General features: G+C 36.8%; 1 protein-coding gene across 1 annotated transcript in view; it reads left to right on the forward strand.

The window, feature by feature from the left end:
• The first annotated feature begins 2,178 nt into the window (after nt 1–2,178).
• ELAVL2 (ELAV like RNA binding protein 2) overlaps nt 2,179–20,121 on the forward strand; it is a 169,248-nt gene continuing 151,305 nt past the window's right edge. Inside the window, exon 1 of the mRNA XM_070480734.1 lies at nt 2,179–2,200. The gene's annotated coding sequence lies outside the window, so the exon portion shown is untranslated. The remainder of the gene's footprint in view (nt 2,201–20,121) is intronic.

Genomic DNA, 20,121 nt, shown 5'->3' on the forward strand with positions numbered 1-20,121 from the left:
CTTGCTGTCACTAAACGTGTTTTCTTATTAGAAGCAATTAAAAGCTACCATCGGTTCCTTTACCTTCCCTTTGGATCAGAAGCTCTTTTTGAATAGTGGCATAAAAGTCATCTTTAGTACTCTCCCACGGCCTAGAACAGCCTGCAGAACCTATTCATATACGCACAAATTTTAAGTAATTAATAAATAAATAGCTGACATAAAAACGGAGAGATGCTTCATTAGAGATAAATGTCCTGTTTTCTCTCTGCTTTCTATTAACTGCTGTAAGGCATGAAGAAAATATAGAAGTGGATTTCAGTGTCAGAGAAATGGAGCTTCATTAACTCTAACAAAAATAGATAAATATCGTCCACGCGCTTCTGGAGAAATTGTTCAAGTTGTTCGAGACAGGTGCTCTGTAGCCACATCGACTGGATAGCATCACAGTAAGTTGGAAATGGAAAGTTGAGTGTAAAATAACAGTCTATTTGTCCACGTAGAGGAATAAAGTAGACCGTAAGGCTTTCCCACACTTGAAAAATCAGTGCTTGTGAACTGGAAAAAGTATCCGCGGATGTTTTCAACGGGGCAATAGGAAGGCAGCGAAGCAACGATTCCAGACTCTTCACAAAGGAGGCGAAAAGAGAGACGTTTTCAGGTGCTTTCTGCCTTCTGGGGGTTGCAGAGCGAGAAGGGCGAAGGAGTGAGACCGGGAGGGGTGGCAAGGTTGCGGGGAGGGGAGAGGAAGAGGCGAGGTCGAGGCGTGGGAGCGGAGACTTGCATGCACACCTGCGAGGGCGGCGCTTCGGCCAGGGAGCCGCGCAGAGCAAGCAAAGCGGACGGGGCGTCGGGCCGAGGGCTACCCCGCGGTCGGGGACCGAATCCGTGGCCCGCTTCGCGGGTCTCGGACCCGGAACTCACTCCATCACCCTGGCAGCCCCCTGCCCGGCCGATCTGGCTTTCGGTCCAGCTGCAGGGTTCCTCGGCTGCCGGCCGCGCGCGGGCAGGGCGCCGGGACCCCTTCTTGCAGTCAGCTCACGGGCGGGGGCCTTTCGTGTGGGTTTCATCCCCACTTCTCCCTCTGCGCCCGGCCCCCAAGTTGGCTCCGGGAGGAAGGCGGTGCGCTGGGAACTCAGTCTCGCGCCTCCCGGAGCCGAGCGGAGCTGCGAAGCTGACAGTTTTAAACTATCCGCCAGCTAAAGTCCCGGGCGCACCACTGCTCCACTCCCGCCCCACCCAGCTGTTCTCCCCACTTCCCCTTACGCCTGTATGTTTCGATTTTAGGATCTTCTCTTTCCTTAAGGACAAATTCGCTATCCATTATCTGTTCAGATGGAAAGGATCAGATGGTTTTCATACTTTTTTGAACGCTGACAGTAGAAAATCCCAGAGGGAGGTGGAGAAAGACGGAAGCGTGCGTGAGAGAGAGAGAAACCGTCCGATCTAGGGGGGAGGGCAGGGGGCTTCCCTCTCCTGGAGGACAGACAGAATGATACATATTGTCATTAACAGTTTTGACCCACCCAGACCCCACCCTTCGGTTGCATCCATCACACAGTCATTACAAAGGGGCAGCGCTGTCATACTGCCTGCCCTGCTCCCGGGGCTCTCGGGCTGGCTTAATGAGGTGCACCCAGCCGGGGCTATTGTGCAGCGCGAATGAGGCAAGGACAAGACGGCAACGATCCTAGCAGCTGCTCGCTGCAGCCCCGCAGCAGTGGCCAAGCCCAGACCTCAAGTGGATGGATGCCTCTGGAAGTGTCTTCCTGAACGAACCCATCAGGCAGTGGAAGACTGTGGCGGGGCTAGTGAACTTAGATGAGGCGTTCCTCTCCTGCAGTTGAGCCGGCTGGAGGCAGGTGCAGTCGCTTGGGTAACCGCGGGGATGCTGGGGGCGGGGGAGAGAGAGCTGGTGGTGATTTTAAGCCCGTCCTCTGTCTAAAGGCGGCTTGGACCAATTTCCCTTCCAACCACTGTTTACCTTTTGTTTTGTTAGCTTGGCATTTCCCACCCCACCCCCTCTCTGGTGTGGTCTGAACCTTGCATCTTGCTCTGGGGGGTGTGCATTTTAATGTAATTCTGATTGGTGAATGTTCTCTCCTTTTTGTTGTGATTACTAGAGACACTTTAGTCCTGCCTTCCCAGTTCTGCGCCCTGCACAAGCAGTTTTGAAAAATTAAGTGCAAAAAGCATGACAAAGCAATATGAGGTTGCCGTGGTAAGTGAACTTTTAAACAAAAAATTACTATTTCTTCTTGTGTGCTCGGTCTGTGGGTGGTTTGAAGGGGACTCATCACACACAAAGGGCTGGGGGCTGGGTGCTGGGAGCAGGGGGCGGTGAAACAAAAAACAGTAGTTTTAATTGTTTTCTCTTTACTCTGGTCAGTCAGTTAACATGTTCCGTGTTGATCTGTTTGACAATCTTGGGATGGCGACGTACTTGATGCATTTAAAGTGGGTGACAGTTGGCAGTCAGCAGGGTCGAGGTACCGGGGAGGGAGAAGGGAACTAGGTTATTGTCTGGTTTCAAAAGAGCCGTGCAATTCTGACTTCCTGAACTCTGCACGGGAGCCGGGTCATTCCTGATCAAAATCCTAAAGAGAAAAGGAACAATGGGGTCACTGCAAGTTACTACAACTATCTCTGTGCTGTCTCCTGCACCGTTAGACCTCCCCCTTTCTTCCTTGCACTAACTCAGGTGGCAACCTTAGAAGCCATCATTCTTAGACAAATTTTAAATGCTAAATGATGATCAAATGATGCATTTGGAAAGTTGTGATCTTAAAAGATGGGGTGCTGGAGAAGAGAATTGCTTCCTACCCTCCTTACCACTTCTCCCTGCCCTCTTCCCCACTCCATCCTCTTTTTCAACTAAAATGAACAGATTCATTTAAGGGTCTTTCCTCCATCTCCTCTTCTAATCCTTTTTATTAGTTTTTTTAATGAGAGGTATATTCCAGGGAAGGGTTTCTGAGTTTTGCCCCTGTATCTCATTTACTTTCCTGAGAATAACTATCCAACTTAATATTTGTGGTAAACTGGAACAATTTTCAAGTTTGTTAAAAGGCTCAACCTTTCCTCTAAAATTCTAAATTGTTTGGCCAGCTCTCAGTAGTCCTATTTTTTTCCGTTTGTGAATCTAGTTGCCTTTTAACTTGTCAAGGGCTGGCCATGGAGATGACTGGGCTCCACAATATTGGAATGGACTTGCACATTCTCTGATGAGGCAAGGCCATCTCAGTTTTCTCATATGAAGGATGGGATGGAAGCAAAAGTACTCCCTTGAAAGGAATTGTTCTCATGTTTTGTTGAAACCACTTCTAACTTTGATTTATATGTGTGTAAATATATAATCGTATGTGCTTACATTTCTCTCAAGATGTATATGAAATAAAGTTTTTTAAAGTTATTATAAATGGCCTCTGATCATGAGAAACACATATAGTAACTTTTTAAACTGATTATTTTGCAATAAAGATTAATGTATTTTATTAGACTTACAGTTTAATAACTTATTTTAACAACTGACTTATTTTTTGTCTATTCTACATGAAGCTAACTGTCATTTACCAGTGACTATCACAGGAAAGTCACACCTTATGGTTAACTTTCAAAGTAATCACTATTTGCAATTACTATCCTTAAAACAGTTTTCAGTTTGAGAGTTTAACTAAACAGTTATCTGTTGGTACAAGAAGAATCAATTCAGTAAAGTTTTGGCTCTCAGAAGAGTTTAGATTAGAATATAATATTTTATATATATTTTAAATATATAATTAAATCCTATTACAATTGGGAAGTTTGCTTTTCTTATATATTGATAGTCTTAGAGCACAGGTAGCCAACTAACAGTGTTTTTCAATTGCATAATTTATTTTGGACCATACTACTCAACTCTCTTACCTATTTAATTTAAATATATAGCCTGAACATATAGAAAATTATATTGCTTTGATACTTGAACTGAGAAAAACATCTTTAATCAGATTTATTTTATCATACTCATAATCTCAAACAAATCCTCAACTTTACTGTAGTTTTTCATTTGTGCATTAAAACTACTATTTCAGTTAAGGATAATATAAAAATTATTATTGAAATAAGTTGGATAGTTGAAAGTTGACTTCTATGATAATTATTAATAGTGTAGATGGTTAGCTTCCTATAAAAGTACTTAGATTAAAGCTTTATATTCTTGGCACTTTCAATTACTAATACCCTAATTCTGTGGCAATTGTAAGTGTGCAAAATAATCTCTATATGGAAATTTCTTTATATCAGAATATAATATTATAATCATTTTTTTCTCAGTGTTCTAATTATATGTTATTGGCACATTGGAAATACAGTGGCCCTGTTTTGATATTTTCCCCTAAACCTTGTTGCATTAGAACAAATTTTACAAATAACAGAAAGCTTATAGTATTCATAAAAACAAAATCCTAAGTGCTTTCAACTAAGCAATGTTTCTATTTTCTCATAGAAATATTCATTTCCCATAACATTGACTCACTTTAAGTGAATAGGTATCATAAATAAAGGAGAAAAAAATGGATGAGATATAGGGAGTGGGAGTGAGTGATAGCCAGGGTCATCTAATATTATATTGTAGATTTTACCTTTTACACTGTATCTTGGACTTAAAATGTTCCTGTAAGCAAAAAGTAAAGGTAAAAAAGAAATGGCTGAAGTGAAACTATGATTTTAAAAATTAAAAAATAACTTTCATTTATTATGTCTAATTAGCATTAAGCTTAAGCATTAATCTTATATCAAATACACAATGTAAAACAGCTAAGAAGTTAACTTTAATAGTTAATATTTGTTGTCTTCCTACCATGATCCAGTCAGGCATCCATCCCATCATGTATGTAAGTGCTTTACCTGTATTATCTCAATCTTCAGAATTCTCTAGGTGGTAGGTCTAAGAACTGAGTAGTTAAGTCAGACAGCTCATAAACCAAGAAGTGAGGATTTGAATCTATCTGACTCTAAACTTGAGTTCAACATCAAGCAAAATGAAAAGGAAATAATAGAAAATGTGAGCTCATTTACTAAATTTAAAGAGACCTTCCACATAAAACCCATGTTATGTCCCCAGATTCCAAACATAGGAATGACTACCTGTTACTCTTGGCACTTTCCTCAGTAAAACATTTTGGAGAAAAAAAAATCTTACTGAAATATTCCTATGTCTCCAAATTGGGTTTGGATATTTTGCTGGTTTGGCTGGTTGTTTCTTTTTGAGGATGCTAATGGAGAATTTATTGCATCTTCTAATCCCACCCCAAAAGTTAACAAAAGAGGATGATTAAATTGAATGACAAAAGTATTTTCAAATATGTGCCAATATATTAGAAATGTACACAACATACACAAATATGTACCAACAACTTCATAAAAGGAAAGACTAACTGAAAACCAGTTTCCCTTAAAAATAAGTCCCTTATTTAAATTTAACTTAAATAAGCAGTGATTTTTTTAAATTTTACCAACATAAATAAGATTAATTTTTCATTTTAAAGACTTTTTTTAAAAGAAAAAGATTCAGTTACAAAAGAAATTCAGTTACAGTAACATTTGCTAAAGTAATGAAATGTTGTATGACTATAGGTAGCAAATCATTGCATGATTTTTTTGGCCGTATGTTTATTTTCTAAGAGTTTAATCAATTAAGTTTTAGCCTAATTATTCAGTGAATAGGGGCCTCCATTTTTAAAACTACTTTCATCTAATGAACTAAGAGACTTAAAGATAGAAAATGATATAGAAAATAAAATCTCAAATGGTGCTTCATTTTGTGATTGCTTTTTTAAATATAAAATGATAGACTCTGAAATACTAGGAAAAAAAATCCTTTCTCTTTAAAAAGCTCTAATTGTTCATTTTTATTTATAAAATCTTTGAACCTAAGAGATTGGGACATAGATACTGTATCTGCTCAGGTTTATTTATTTACTACCTTGGGACTGCAAAACTGAAGATGTTAAGATTTTATCAGGAGAATCCACTCAAGCCCCCCTAAGTACTAATAAAAATCTTTAAACACATCATGTCTTTCAACAGAAAACTGCTCAGTTTTTCACTTTCACCTGAGAAGAAATGAAAGCACTGTATCTGCATTTTTTGCAGTGGATGGAGTCCTAAGTTGTTTTGTGTAGACCCTTTTCTTTAAAAAAAAAAAAATAGAGTTGCTTTTATTAAATTCAGAGAGCACTCATATTTAAAAGGGTATTTGAATTAATGCTCCTCCCCTGATAGCTCAGCTGGTAAAGAATCCATCTGCAATGAAGGAGACCTGGGTTTGATCCCTGGGTTGGGAAGATCCCCTGAAGAAGGGAAAGGCTGCCCACTCCAGTGTTCTGGCCTGGAGAATTCCATGGACTCCTCCATGGTGTTGCAAAGAGTTGGACATGACTGAGCGACTTTCACTTCACCAAGTAAAGGACTTTTAAAATGATTTATCCACTTTGTGAGTTTGATTCTTAGAAAGCGAAATCATCCAGCCCTATCGTGTTTAAACCTGACTATGAAAATTCCAGTAACTTTTTTAAAAGTCTGATAATTTTGAACTTTTAAGAACAATGTTAACAGTCTAAGAGTCAGTCACATATAATTCAGTTCTGCCTCACTTTGACCTAGGAAACCATGCCTTAAAAGACACTCTTGGACTTTTACCCCTGTTCCCCAAACCTAATTCTGGTTATTGCTTTATTTTAATTAAAATTCAGGCTAGGTTGTTTAACAGAGTTAATATTTGTATACTGTTTTATCTTATTATATATATTATGTGTATAGTATATTTATTATAAATAATATATTTGTTATACATATAATAATTTTAAAATATATGTATTTTTATCAATATGTATTTGTACATAATAATATATATTTATTATTGTAGTCTATCCTTGACTTGGAAATTCACATTACTTTATTACTGACTAAAATCATAGAGTTTTATATACAATTTTCTTTCCCTTACAGTTCATCAAAGTACTTAAGTCTGTATGTATAAATAATAACTATACAAAAAGTTATTTTAGTATGAGGCAAAAAAGTTATTAAAGCAGTTTTTCAGTTTCAGTTTGTGGGATAATGCCATGAAACTGAATTTTGTCTAATAATAATAATAATATTAACATTTATTATTCACTAAAAATCTAAGAGTATTTTAGGATAGGTTTGTGGGGTCTCTTGTACCTCTCCACCATCACTGTCCCATAACTTCAACAAAATAATAATTTCACTTGAAAAATTAGGAAAATGCGGACTCTGTTTAAATTAGGAAAATAAATGAAAAGACCTTACGATAGTTCCTGCATAGGTCCTAGAATCTTTAATGCTATGCATTTCAATTTTTACTTTAAATTATTTCAAACATGAAATCTTTACATTTTGTGTTCAAAGTAAAATCACATATTATGGACTTTCAAAGCCCTTCAGAACATGAAATTTTTATAGCAAAGGGCTGAATAATACTATCTAGGTACCGCCAAACCTGACAGTTTGACAGTGGCTGAGAAGGCAGCATTAACGATTCTAACTTACAGAAAGACAAGTAACCCAATGAAACCTGAAGCCACCGCTGTTAAGAAGTGAGAACTCAGTTCTGTGAGTGCTTCCATTAAAAAATAAAACCACTGGGCACATTATGTTTAATAAAATCTAGAGAAGTACTCTTATCCTTCATTAGAGATAAGGAGAATAAGGACTGCTACAGAAATCTAAACTGGAATTTCTAATTTCTCAGTGCTTTAGGTCACCATTAGATCACCATTAGATTTGATGTTATGGTAGAGACAGTATTTAATATATGGTTGATCCTTATTAATCACCATAACAGTTTGATATGTCTTAGAGTATGGAAATAATAACCGTCACTCAACAAACATTATTGTATGCTTATGAGGCTTAAGGTACAGTGCTGGAACCCAGGAATACCATGCTGGGAAAAGATGGCTTTGCTGTCAGGCTATATAGAGTCTGTGTAGAAGGGCATGTCAGTCTCCTTATAATGCAGTGAGATAATTGTTATCAGAAGTGTGTATGAAGTGCTTTTAGAAAGCAGAGGAAGTCATCGCCAGTACGTCCACTGTTGGCTTTCCTATGGGTATTCAGGAAGTGTTTCCCAGTGGAGGTGAAATTTTGCATACTGACTTTTTTTTTCCCGTTAATAGTGGAACTTCAAATAATATAAAGAAGGATTAAAGTATATATATTTCCTACTCTCTACATTTTGATATGTACTTATGATGAGGAAGAGCAAGTTTTCTATGTAGGATGCTGAATTTTTCAAGATTCATTAGTGTAATTTCTCAGATATACCATTTTTGACAAATGCACACAATCAGGAAAGCCTTTAATATATTATGTTAGTGTTTTCTTCGTAGTAGCATAATGGATAACACAAAGGCCTCATTTTTATTCTTCAATGCTCTACCAAATAAAAAGGTATCTTGTAAAACCTTGAAAGGCACACAAAAGCAAAAGTAATTAAATAACATAAATGGTGAGGGAGATTGCCTGTGATCTGGGCTAGCATTAGAAGGGAGGTATAAGAAAGAGGTTATTTGAGAGGAAATGATAGGGAAATATTTTAAAATAGGAAAAAGGGTTCTGCTTTATAGCAATTGGGTATCAACTTAAGTGATTTCACTTTCCTTTGTATTGCTTTCACATTTACAGTGGAGGAGGAAAGTACTATTAATCTCCAACTTTCCTTATTTATGATTGTTTTATTATTGATCAGACTAAAACCACCCCATTTTCTTTTTTAAACTACTAAATGCATGGAAAATCTTTTCTTCAGAGTGATTGGTACTTCCTGTGAATATCGTGCTCACCGATGTCATGACAATACTGCTTAGTCCATTCTTTCTGGGATTCTCTCTTGGCAACAATTTTTTTTTATTTCCTTGTGTTCATTTTTAGGAAAATCCTCTCAACATTGTTATATGTATTATTTTATAGGAAGGAAGCATGTAAAATACTCTTGAACTCATATTACTTGTGAGTTTGAATAGCATTCAGATTAGAATGATTTCCCCAGAATTTTATAGGCTTGCCCAATCCAGCTGTATATTTTATATGCTAATGTAAATTCTATTTTTGTTCCCCTTGGGGGTTTAAGTGATTATAATTGTTGCTCTTCAAAAGCCAAACAGATGATGATTGCTGCTTCAGGAGTATACCAAAAGAAACTGGCTTTCATTAAACCTGCTCATCCACTTCATAATTATCTCCATTTTATCTAGCTAAGAAGCAGGAAAAAATGGCAAGTACAGTTCACTGAAGCCAGTTCAGTTATTTAAACATCGCTTTATTGAACTAGCAGGAGGTGTTAAAGTAGGGGAATGTTTTCATTCCAACACCGATATGTAGCCAGTGGCCCAAGTCAAGAGTTAGTTGAACATCAAATGCCAGTGGCCACAGGGAATGAGAGGGGAGGTATTCTGAGCCGTTCTGAGAGGTGTCTGCTGGTGGGTACAGTAAATAGCACTGCAGCGGCCGCTATTCTGAAATAGGCTTTGTGCTTGTTCTTCTTTCTGTATGTTCAGAATGGAGTTATTCTTTAGTATCCATTAGGAATACTGGGGCTCCCAGGTGGCTCAGTGGTAAAGAATCTGCCTGCCAATGCAAGAGACACAGGTTCAAGCCCTGGGTTGGGAAGATACCCCAGAGAAGGAAATGGCAATCCACTCCAGTATTCTTGCCTGAAAAATCCCATCATTAGAGAAGCCTGGTGGACTACAGTCCATGGGGTTGCAAAGATTTGGACATGACTGAGTGACTAAACGACAACAAACAATTCATTAAGAAGCACTCAGAAATACACCCTAAATAAAAGGGAAATTTCCTATAAAGTGTAAAAAAAAAAAAAAAGGAAGTGGATATTTATAAAGCCTAAAAAGATGCCAAATTCCGAGACTGATCAATATCAAAAGTCCTTCAAGGAATCTTTATGGTCACATAAGCCTGAGACCTAACCATGGGTCAGAAAGCAGATTTTTGTGGAGGTTGGTTTTCCTTAACTGAGACAGTATTTCCCCTAGGTGACCCAGGGCTGTGAGTTATCTCTGCCCTAGTCCTAGGGAGAGGACGGAAGAGTAGCCTTGGAAATGGGTTGACTTGGGACGTATTTTGGGCCACATACATAACTGACTGTCCTCCTAATGGCATAAGGAGGGTCCATGAACTCTCACCCAGAGGAATAGAAAAGTGCCAAGTCAACAGCTGTTCAAGCTTCCAGCTGTGAGAAAGCAATTCTCTCTGGTTAAATGAAATATTCTGAAAGGGATCTCTCCTCTAAAATTTTAGAGAGCCATGTTTTAGAAGCCAATTGTCTAAGTCTAGACTTATATAAAACATTACATTCAAAAACAACCAAAAAGGAAAGTTTCATTTTTTTCTACAGATTTACATTTCCATGTTAATTGTTCAGCAAGTCTGAGCCAGTTTCACTTTTTAAGACATAGGGTTATTATCTTTCAAGTTGATTTTGAAACTTTTGGGGTATTATATTGAAAAGAAAAAAGAAAAAGAAAGCTTACATAATAAATAAAAGTAAATATATTCCTGAAAGGTTTGGATAATTTGCTAGAAAGTTATGTACATTAAAAAATAATTATTTTATCTCAATTCTTATGCCACAGCAATAAATATTTTTTCTAGTTTTCATATACGTAATCTTATTTTGACTTCATTACATCCTTATAAAGTAAGAAAAGAAAATAATATAATTTCATTTTACCTTTACAAAAACAGAGATTTAAAAATAGTTTTACAATTAGAATTTAGGGAAAGCCACTTCTTGGTCAGTATCTTAATCAACATTTCATTGATTGACCAACAGCTTGGCAAAACGTGATGTTGGATTACATCTAGACTGTAGAGTCATTAGTGAACCCTGAGGTGGGGTTGCAGGTAGAATGTTTCTAGATGTTTTCCCAGAGAGATCTTGGGTGAATTTTTGCATGTTTAGATCCAAGGAAAGGGTATTGGCCTTCTCTCTAAAAACTCTCTAAATTCAAAATTCTATTTGGGGGTATGGCTGTACTGGGTTTTCTTGGATTCCTGTATAGAGATGTACTTGCATGCTAACTCACTTCAGTCGTGTCCGACTCTTTGTGACCCCATGGACTGTAGCCCATCAGGCTCTTCTGTCTATGGGATTGCCGAGGCAAGAATACTAGAGTGGGAAGCCCTCCTCCAGGAGATCTTCCCAACCCAGGGATCGAACTCACGTCTCTTATATCTCCTGCATTAGCAGGCAGGTTCTTTACCACTGGTACCACCTGGGAAGCCCAAATAAAGATATGCTAGAGTATAAAGAACTCTGATTGCCTACCAACAAAGAAGGCCTTAAGTCTGAGACCATACCAACCGCACCTAGAGCAGCCCTAGGCAAAAATGGTGAAAAAATGAGGAATGATTTATCTCACCTCCCTATCACCTACCCTTGATACCCCTAGGACCTGGCTATCCCTTATTCCCCTAGGTTCTCATTGTCTCTTTACAGACCTTGCTAAAATCCAAGATCTGCTAGGACAATCTCTCCTTTCAACAGGGAGAGAGTTCATAATCTAATAAACTAACCTCCACTAATGGGACGATATTAAGGAGAGTCTTGAAAGTGAAAGTCGCTCAGTCATGTCCAGCTCTGCGACTCCCATGGACTATATACAGTCCATGGATTTCTCCAGGCCAGAACACTGGAGTGGGTAGCCTTTCCCTTCTCCAGGGTATCTTCCCAACCCAGGGATCAAACCCAGGTCTCCCACGTTGCAGGCAGATTCTTTACCAGCTGAACCACAAGGGAAGCCCAAGGAGAGTCTTGGTTTTAGTTGATATTTAAAAGTTCCTCACAGGGAAAATGCCCTCATTTTTGTTAAACAATCATGGTGAGTTAACTCGTTGGGTGGTCATTTCAGGCCAAAATATATCTTTCTCTGGTAATTGCTTTTCTTAACTATGTGGCAGTCCTAATCTGTATCACTGAGGAGATTGCTCACTTGTCTTGGAATAGGAGAGTTAGAAATGAACTCAACAGGAAAATATAACACTGGGAAAAATTGATTTGGTTGTATTGGCTTATCTGCTTAAGTGTATTAAACAGAAGCAAAAACTACAAGAGGTAGTAAACACTAAAATATATCCATGCCAGTGGAATGACTGTAATTTCCCAGGGTTATCTCACATGTCTCTTCTTTTATTATAATAACAGGAAATTTTAGAAAATCATGCTTACGCTGTGACCTCACAGACATCTGAATACAAATAAAACATTTAAAATGTCTCCCAGTTAAATCTCTTTCAGCATAACCCAGAATACGTATTTGTCAATTACTCAGTTCAAGCCATTCCAAAACAGTTCAAGCATGAGTTTACTTTAAGTCTGTATTTAACTGAGCAACTGAAAAATCTGTATCATTTTTTGCTTTAAATCAGTAGCTCATGAGAATCATTCATAGAGGTTTTTATAAACATGTATGCTTAGCCCTCACCTTGAATGACTGAGTAGAATTACTCCTGGGAGCAAGACCAGGTATCTGTACTATCAAAGAAAAAAGCCTCCGCAAGTGGGTTGAGGTATGAATGCACTTTCATCTGATCTCACCAGTTCTATCGTTCATTGAAGATCCACTCTGTGCCAGGCACTCTCCTGAACACTTGACAAATGTTTTTTCACTTAATGCTCACAACGTCCCTAAAAGGTAGCTATTATTTTAATTTTTTTTATATTTATTTATTTTTCTGTGCCAGGTCTTAGTTGTGGCATGTAAACTCTTAGGTGCAGCTTGTGGAATCTAGTTCCCTGACCACGGATCGAATCCAGGCCCCCAGCCACTAGATCACCAGAGAAGTCACCTATTATTTTTATACTCATTTTACCAATGAGAAAGCTGAGGCTTGGAGAGATCAGGCAACGTGGCTGGAGTGGGGAGTGGGGAGGACCAAAATGAAAGTCTGCTTGAGTAGTTTGAACTGCTACAACCCTGAAAAGGCCTTTTTAAATATACAGATTGCAAATGTATGGCTGCATTTTATAGCTGTAATTTCCAACCTAGAAGCTTCCATTTTGCTGCTTTGATTACCCTAAGATTATCTGGAGCGTACAGGGATTGTTTCATTTTATGGCCTTAAAAGAGAGCCACTATATTCATGTGAAAGAAGACATGGTCTAATAGGTAAGAGATACTTTACAATTATAGATAAAATGTTTTGCTTTCTTTGTATAAAGGTCACAGATGGCTTTGTACCTTAGTTCTTAATTCAGAAACTCAGGAGCTGCTGTAAACTACCTTTTAATTTTGTGGCTGGAAAATATTCAGAAGTAAGACAGTGTTAGAAGAGCATGATTTTCGTTCCAGATCAATTTCTTATTTTAAAAATATTTTTAAATTGTATAAAATCATTGCTGAGAAATGCAGTTTCCAGTGTGGAATATGCAATTTTAGGATATGTTCTTTCTGATTTGGGACTGACGCCATTATTTAGAATAGTGATGACTCATGTCTAGGACTGAAATCTGTTTTTCATGGGTTTATACATTTTTCCCCTTGAATTGCACCAAAAATGGTTTTTTAATTGGCTTTAACTCATGCCCAATAAATTGGACGAAAATTGATTGCCGCAGTCATGTTTGGTTTAAAATTATTCAAGACTGCACCATGAGTCAAATGAGTGAGGGCAGAGGCATTTTATGTCCTCTATTTATGACAAATAACTTTTTTTCCAAAATGATCATACTTTATATATAAAAGTTAATATATATTCACATTTTATAAAGCTTAAAAGATAATAACAGGTCCACATTAAAACACACATCCTGTTAAAAAATAAAATTCTCTTGTTTTGATATTGTTTCTTAGTACCTTCTTTTTCACTTCTGTCAATACAAGTTTATTCATAGTATTCCTTTAAAAATAAATAATGCCTGCACACAGTTCTTGTTGGATTCATGGTCACAATGTTAGATAAATGAGGCTGTTTGGACTGTCCCATCCTATAGAGCTGAGATAGTGAAGAGTGATTTTTAGAGACAAAAATTAAACAATATGAAAATTGAATTAACTCAGGTAACTGTCTAGGGCACTGAAATAGCAATTCACTAAATGGTACCTGTCAGGAAGCCAGTTATTGTTCAATCTCATTATAATTCTTTACTGTCTTACAGTTTTCATTTATTTATTTGCCATAGAAATTTAAGGGCTTTCCTAGTTGGAAATAAAGGTTCATTTTATGAGATTCTTCAGCAACTGCAAGAAAGAATAGAATAGGGAAAAAGAAATGCTTAATTAAATGAAAGAGCATCCCTTGGTCATAGGCAGTGAGTGAAGAAAATAGTTGTTCCTGTGTGCAATTCATACTGGGCAATTCTAATTGGACAAGATAGTTATGTCTGATATTGTATTATTCTTAGAAACTGGTAGAGCAATTTCTGAGATTTTTTTCATTTTGTTCTATTATATTTATTTTTCATATACATTATGAACTTGTCTTTTATAAATTACTGTGTTTAAACTATAAAGCTCCAGAGCTATTAATGTGTCCTCTAAATCTACATTGTCTTTGAAGAGGTCACCAGTCCTCACGACCGCTTATCAACATCCTAGTGGCTACAAGGCTGAAGTGAGCTCTGGAGCTGTAGAGACTTTTTTTTCCTTCTCAAAACTCAGAACTACCTGTTTTTCTGATCTGTTTTAAAAAAAAAGCTCATAATTTTTACAAGCTCAATAATGCAGAAAATGTTAAGAAAAACTAGAAGTCCAAAAAAAACAAACTAAAAGTCCAACTCCTATTACCTCTAAATAGGCACTGTTTAATATTCTAGTGACTATCCTTTACATGATGTTTAATACTTTCAACAATATTTCATGAAAATCTTTGTATATCATCAGTCACCAATATATACTATCCTTGTAAATTATTAACTGTTTCCTCTATGGTTATGGAGTAAACATCTGAACATTAAAATTTACAAAAGCTACATACTTTCTTTTTTTTGGCCTTGCCTTGTGGCTTGTAGGATATTAGTTCCTCAACCAGGGATCAAACTTGCAACCTTGACAGTGAAAACATGCAGCCCTAACCACTGGACTGCCAGGGAATTCCCTGAAAAAGCTACATATTTAAAATTTCTTCAGCTCCCCTGAAATTGCCAGTGGTTAGGACCTCCTAGGACATATTATGTAATAGTTCTCAACATTTTATTGCATTTGACCTGAATTGTAGAAGCAAATCATCCAATTATCATTTTTATCTCTTTTTCATTTGTCAGCAGTAGGTAGCATGGCAAGACAGGAGTATAATTATTTTCACAATAAAAAGTAGAGTTTTGTTTGTGTCTGGTAACTGTAATATCTATTTTCCTTATGCCTTTGTTTTCTTGCAAGTATTAAGTTCTGCTTTGTTTCTTTAGAATTACTGAATTTTATATCTGGAAAGTACCTTACAGGTCATCTACTAAATAGTGGTTTAGGACTTGGACCATTCAAATGGACTACTGAAGGTCAAATCCCAGCTCTGTCAACTTCGCGTTGTGTGATCTTGGGCAAATTACTTAACTTCCTCAGTTACCTCATCTTTAAAATGATAGGATTATTGTGAGGGTTAAATGATTTAATGAACATAAAGCATCAGAAACTTTCCAGGTGTGTAGTGGTTGCAGACAACACAAGAGATGTGGGTTTGATCCCTGGGTCAGGAAGATGCCCTGGAGTAGGAAGTGGCAACCCACTCCAGTATTCTTGCCTGGAAAATTCTTTGGACAGAGAAGCCTGGCGGGCTACAGTCCATGGGATCGCAAAGAATCTGACACGACTGAGCATGTCACATCAAAGCATCAGAATGCTGCCTAGCACATGGAATATACTTAATACTTGTTACCTATTATTATTTTTGTTAATCCAGTCTGCTCCTAGGAATCATGAGGTTTAGTTGGAGGGACTTGCTGAAGGGAATCAGCTAGTTAGTGGGAGAAGTAATACTCAGACTCATGTTTCCTTTCTTCAAACCTAGGAATCCTAGCCAAGGCATCCTTCCCTAGCGTTGTTGGTAAACTCCTCTCTTAAGCACAAAGGTGTTTTAGGGGCATCCACAGGACTTTCCTGGTGGCTCAGACAGTAACATGTCTGTCTACAATTCGGGAGACCCAGATTCGATCCCTGGGTCGGGAAGATCCCCTAGAGAAGGAAATGGCAACCCACTCCAGTACTGCTGCCTAGAAAATCCCTTGGACGGAGGAGCCTGGTAGGCTACAGTCCATGGGGTGGCAAAGAGTCAGACACGACTGAGCAACTTCACTTTCACTTTCACAGATAATTAGGCTACCACATGATTGGCTCTGATTACTGATTTCTCTTCCTCATAGCTTTCTTGGGGGTTTTTTTGGCTCAAAAGTATTATTTGTTTAGAACGTTATCACTTCCCTAACATCTGCTATAAATATTTTCGCCATTAAAACATTTTCATTATTATCAGTGTAAACCCTTCTTTTATACATATCAGTCTTCCCCACATTTCTGTCCCTTGACCTTGCCACCTCATTCCAGGGAGTCCTTAGAGTTATAGACAAAAATCTTCTTCATTCTCCTTCTGTCTTGATTCTGATCCCTGTAGCTTTGAGTTTCTTCCTGTTTGGCATGTCCAAAATTTGCACTTGTCAATATATATATATATATATATATATATATATACACCTTGTATCTAGTAGTTTTATGTCAGTATTCCGCTCTGCTGGCTGTCTGTGATGTGAGGCCACAAAACCTAACCAACCTGGTAATTCTGTTGCTTTGCAGCCCACTTCCTTCATGACAGTTGGCCTAGTCTCCTCATTTCTCATTCTCGTTTGCTCTGAACATACACAGACACACTCATATACACACAAACATGCCCCTGCAATAAAGTAGATTTATATTAAGTTCTTTTAAAACTAAAAAGTAAAACACCATAATATATTTCATATTTTCCTCTTTCATGAAAACCTTGTAAAGATGCTCAAATTTTTCTGCATCCTTTTGATATGACTAATATGGAGATGCACCTCTATTTTAGTAATAATAACATCTAGGAAATACTAATATTTTACAAAACAGTGCTCTTTGAGTTAAATAATAAGCCCTGACAAAAGAGAGACTTCTTTTTTATTGTTTGCACAAGAAATTGAGAAATAGCAGCAAGAGAAAAAAAGAAATTTCACAGTAAATTGTGTCAAAATAATTCAAGGAAATGTCTGTTACTCAGACAACGTAAGCAGTCTGAAACACTGTTCATTTATGTTATATCTTCCAACTCATGTTTACAAAAACTGACATTTCAAACAACCTATTCTCTAATTTGTCATCCTGGAATGACAGTGACCAAAGATACCAAACATTATTTTCCATTACAACAGTACTTTCAGTCTTTAAGATGCATAGACCTGTGCTCAATCAGAGAAATAGATTTTCCATTTAGTCACATCAACATGAAGGGTTAAAAGGGGTTGGTGTGAAATGGCAGTGAAGAGTAACTCTGGCTATTCTGTGTGTGTGTGCTTTTGTTTACTCTTGGTGGTAATTATACTTTCTGGTAGAAGTCTGGCAGTCACATGGTTGGACTTGATTTTGAGTGGGTCAGTCCTATCAAATTATAAGATATATTTAGGTTATAGAGAGATGCCTCTTGAAGTTTAAAGAACAGTAAGTTTGTTTTTCCATTGTAACCTATGAACTTAGACATCCCAAAGTCTAAGTTTCATTCTTTTATCAGGCTGCAAAGCTTGGTTTCCTTTTGTTCTGCTTACTCACTGAAAGTCCACATCTGTAGCTACATCTGTATCAGTCCATGGCAAAGTAAGCCCAGGAGGGAACTGCACAACCATAAGCCATAGGCAAGATTTAGTATTCATTTGACATCCTATATTTTACAATGTCAAGCGGTCATTATGGCTCCATTTTCTTTCATTCAAAACAAACAAACTATTATAAAAAGCATAGTCTCCTGTGCCCTTTATAGAGTCTACCTCTGTGTTCCTTTGGATGTTTCTTTTGATAGATTTTTCAAGCACAGACAACGTAAGAAATACAAAACTGGAGCAGAAAGTACTGTTCACCTATGTAAATGGAATAAATATAATAGCCTATAAAAATATTTGTGAAGAGAGGGAATGAGCCCGGGGAGAGGCAAGTGATAAGGAGGTGGAAACTGATTTCTTTCAAGGCCATAAATGACAGGTGACTTCTAAAAATCTTGCTGTAAAGGTAACAAGAATGGTAAATAAGAATGGATGATGTCTATATATATATATATATATATATATATTGTGTGTGTGTTAGTCGCTCAGTCTTGTCTGCCTCTGCGACCCCATGGAGTATAGACTGTCAGGTTCCTCTGTTCATGGGATTATCCAGGCAAGAATACACAGAGTGAGTTGCCATTCCCTTCTCCAGGGGATCTTCCTGACCCAGGGATCGAACCCAGGTCTCCCACAGTGCAGGCAGATTCTTTACCATCTGAGACACCAGGGAAGCATATATATATCATATATATATGTATGTATAATATACATATGTACACATACATACAAGTATACATACATACATACAAGTATATTATACATATACATATGTACATATATATACTTGAATAATAAAAGCTTCTCAGCACAAAATGAAAATATTTTGATTTGATTAGACTGTGATAGTACATATTTGACTCATCTTGATTTCTGTATTTAACTGAATTATAACCTGTACTTAATGCCAAACACTAACATTGGTAGCCTAACTAAAGGAACAGTGGTTGCAATTAATGCCAAAGAGAGTTACACATTGCAGAAAGAATGATATTCAGGAAACTTATTTTGTATTCCTATTAATCTTAGAAATGTTACCTAAATTCCTCGTGCCTCTGTTGTGCCCTTGAAAATGAGAAATTATTTATGTCCTTCCTTACCTCCTGCGTTACAATGATAAATATGTAAAAGTACATTGAGCTTTTTGTGATAAAAGTTACTATAAAAATCTAAGGTGTTTTTATTATTATATCAATCAAATGGGATCTCAGACTAAGTTCCTTTTTGAAGACGCACAACTTTTTTATGGATGAATCATGAAATTGTATTGGGAAATAAATTGAAGCTACCTCACAGGGGAGACAGAAGATTTTATGCCTTTTGCAAGCCTTTTAAACTTGGTTACAATTAGAAATGTAAGAAGCTATTTATCATAAGATATATCAGGAAATTAATGAGAACAAATGAAAATGTTTAAGAGACAGTATATAAACACAGGAATTCTAATTCTGGCTTCATCAAATAAATGTGCTAAGTCACCATTTTGTTCCGTAACCTTAGTTACCTTGTATGGACTACTTCCTCCATGCCAGGAAGTCTGAGTACTTCACACTTATGTCTTCATTTAACCTTACGGTGATCCTAAATTAAACAATATCGTTACCATTTTATAGATCAGAAAATCAAGGCTTAAATGAGATAAAATAACTTATCCAAGACCCAATAGTAGTGGAGTCAGGTTCAGATCCAGATGTAGCTGAAGTGAAAACCCAAGCTCTTAAAATTTTCAAAACTGTAGCTCCTAATAAAGCAACATATCAATTTCTATTTAAAGGACTAATCTTCAGACAAACCATACTATTAAAAAACTTATAAGAGATATTATATAAATATAGGCACTTAAAAGATGCTTAAAGCAAACTGAAATGGGTCTTTTGTCAAAGATTCCGGAATAGTTAGAAATAGGAAATGATTATGTACTGCTCATCTGACCCTCACCTGAAGATAAATGTTATATCTGGAAAGATACAATTAGTTGTCTTTTTTATAATAAAATTATAATCAGTTTTAAATAAAAATATTTTAACTTTTAGATATTTCCAAAGCTTCCACTATTTTGCCTTTATACATCATAGAGAGACTGTTTACCTTAAAAATCTGTGATCCTATTTCCCACAGAGAAGAATTAACATGGGGAATCATTTTAAAAATAAATTTTGCACTTAAAATTTTTAAATTATTTTTTATCATTCCTAATCTATTGCTATGCTTTTAGAAACTATATATCATTTGTGACAAAAATTAGATAGGAGTGGTCTTTATAATAATTTCATGCTAAAATACTTTTCTGTTCAATAAAT

Source organism: Odocoileus virginianus, chromosome 18, assembly GCF_023699985.2.
Source record: "Odocoileus virginianus isolate 20LAN1187 ecotype Illinois chromosome 18, Ovbor_1.2, whole genome shotgun sequence".
In the NCBI taxonomy this organism is placed as follows: domain Eukaryota; kingdom Metazoa; phylum Chordata; class Mammalia; order Artiodactyla; family Cervidae; genus Odocoileus; species Odocoileus virginianus.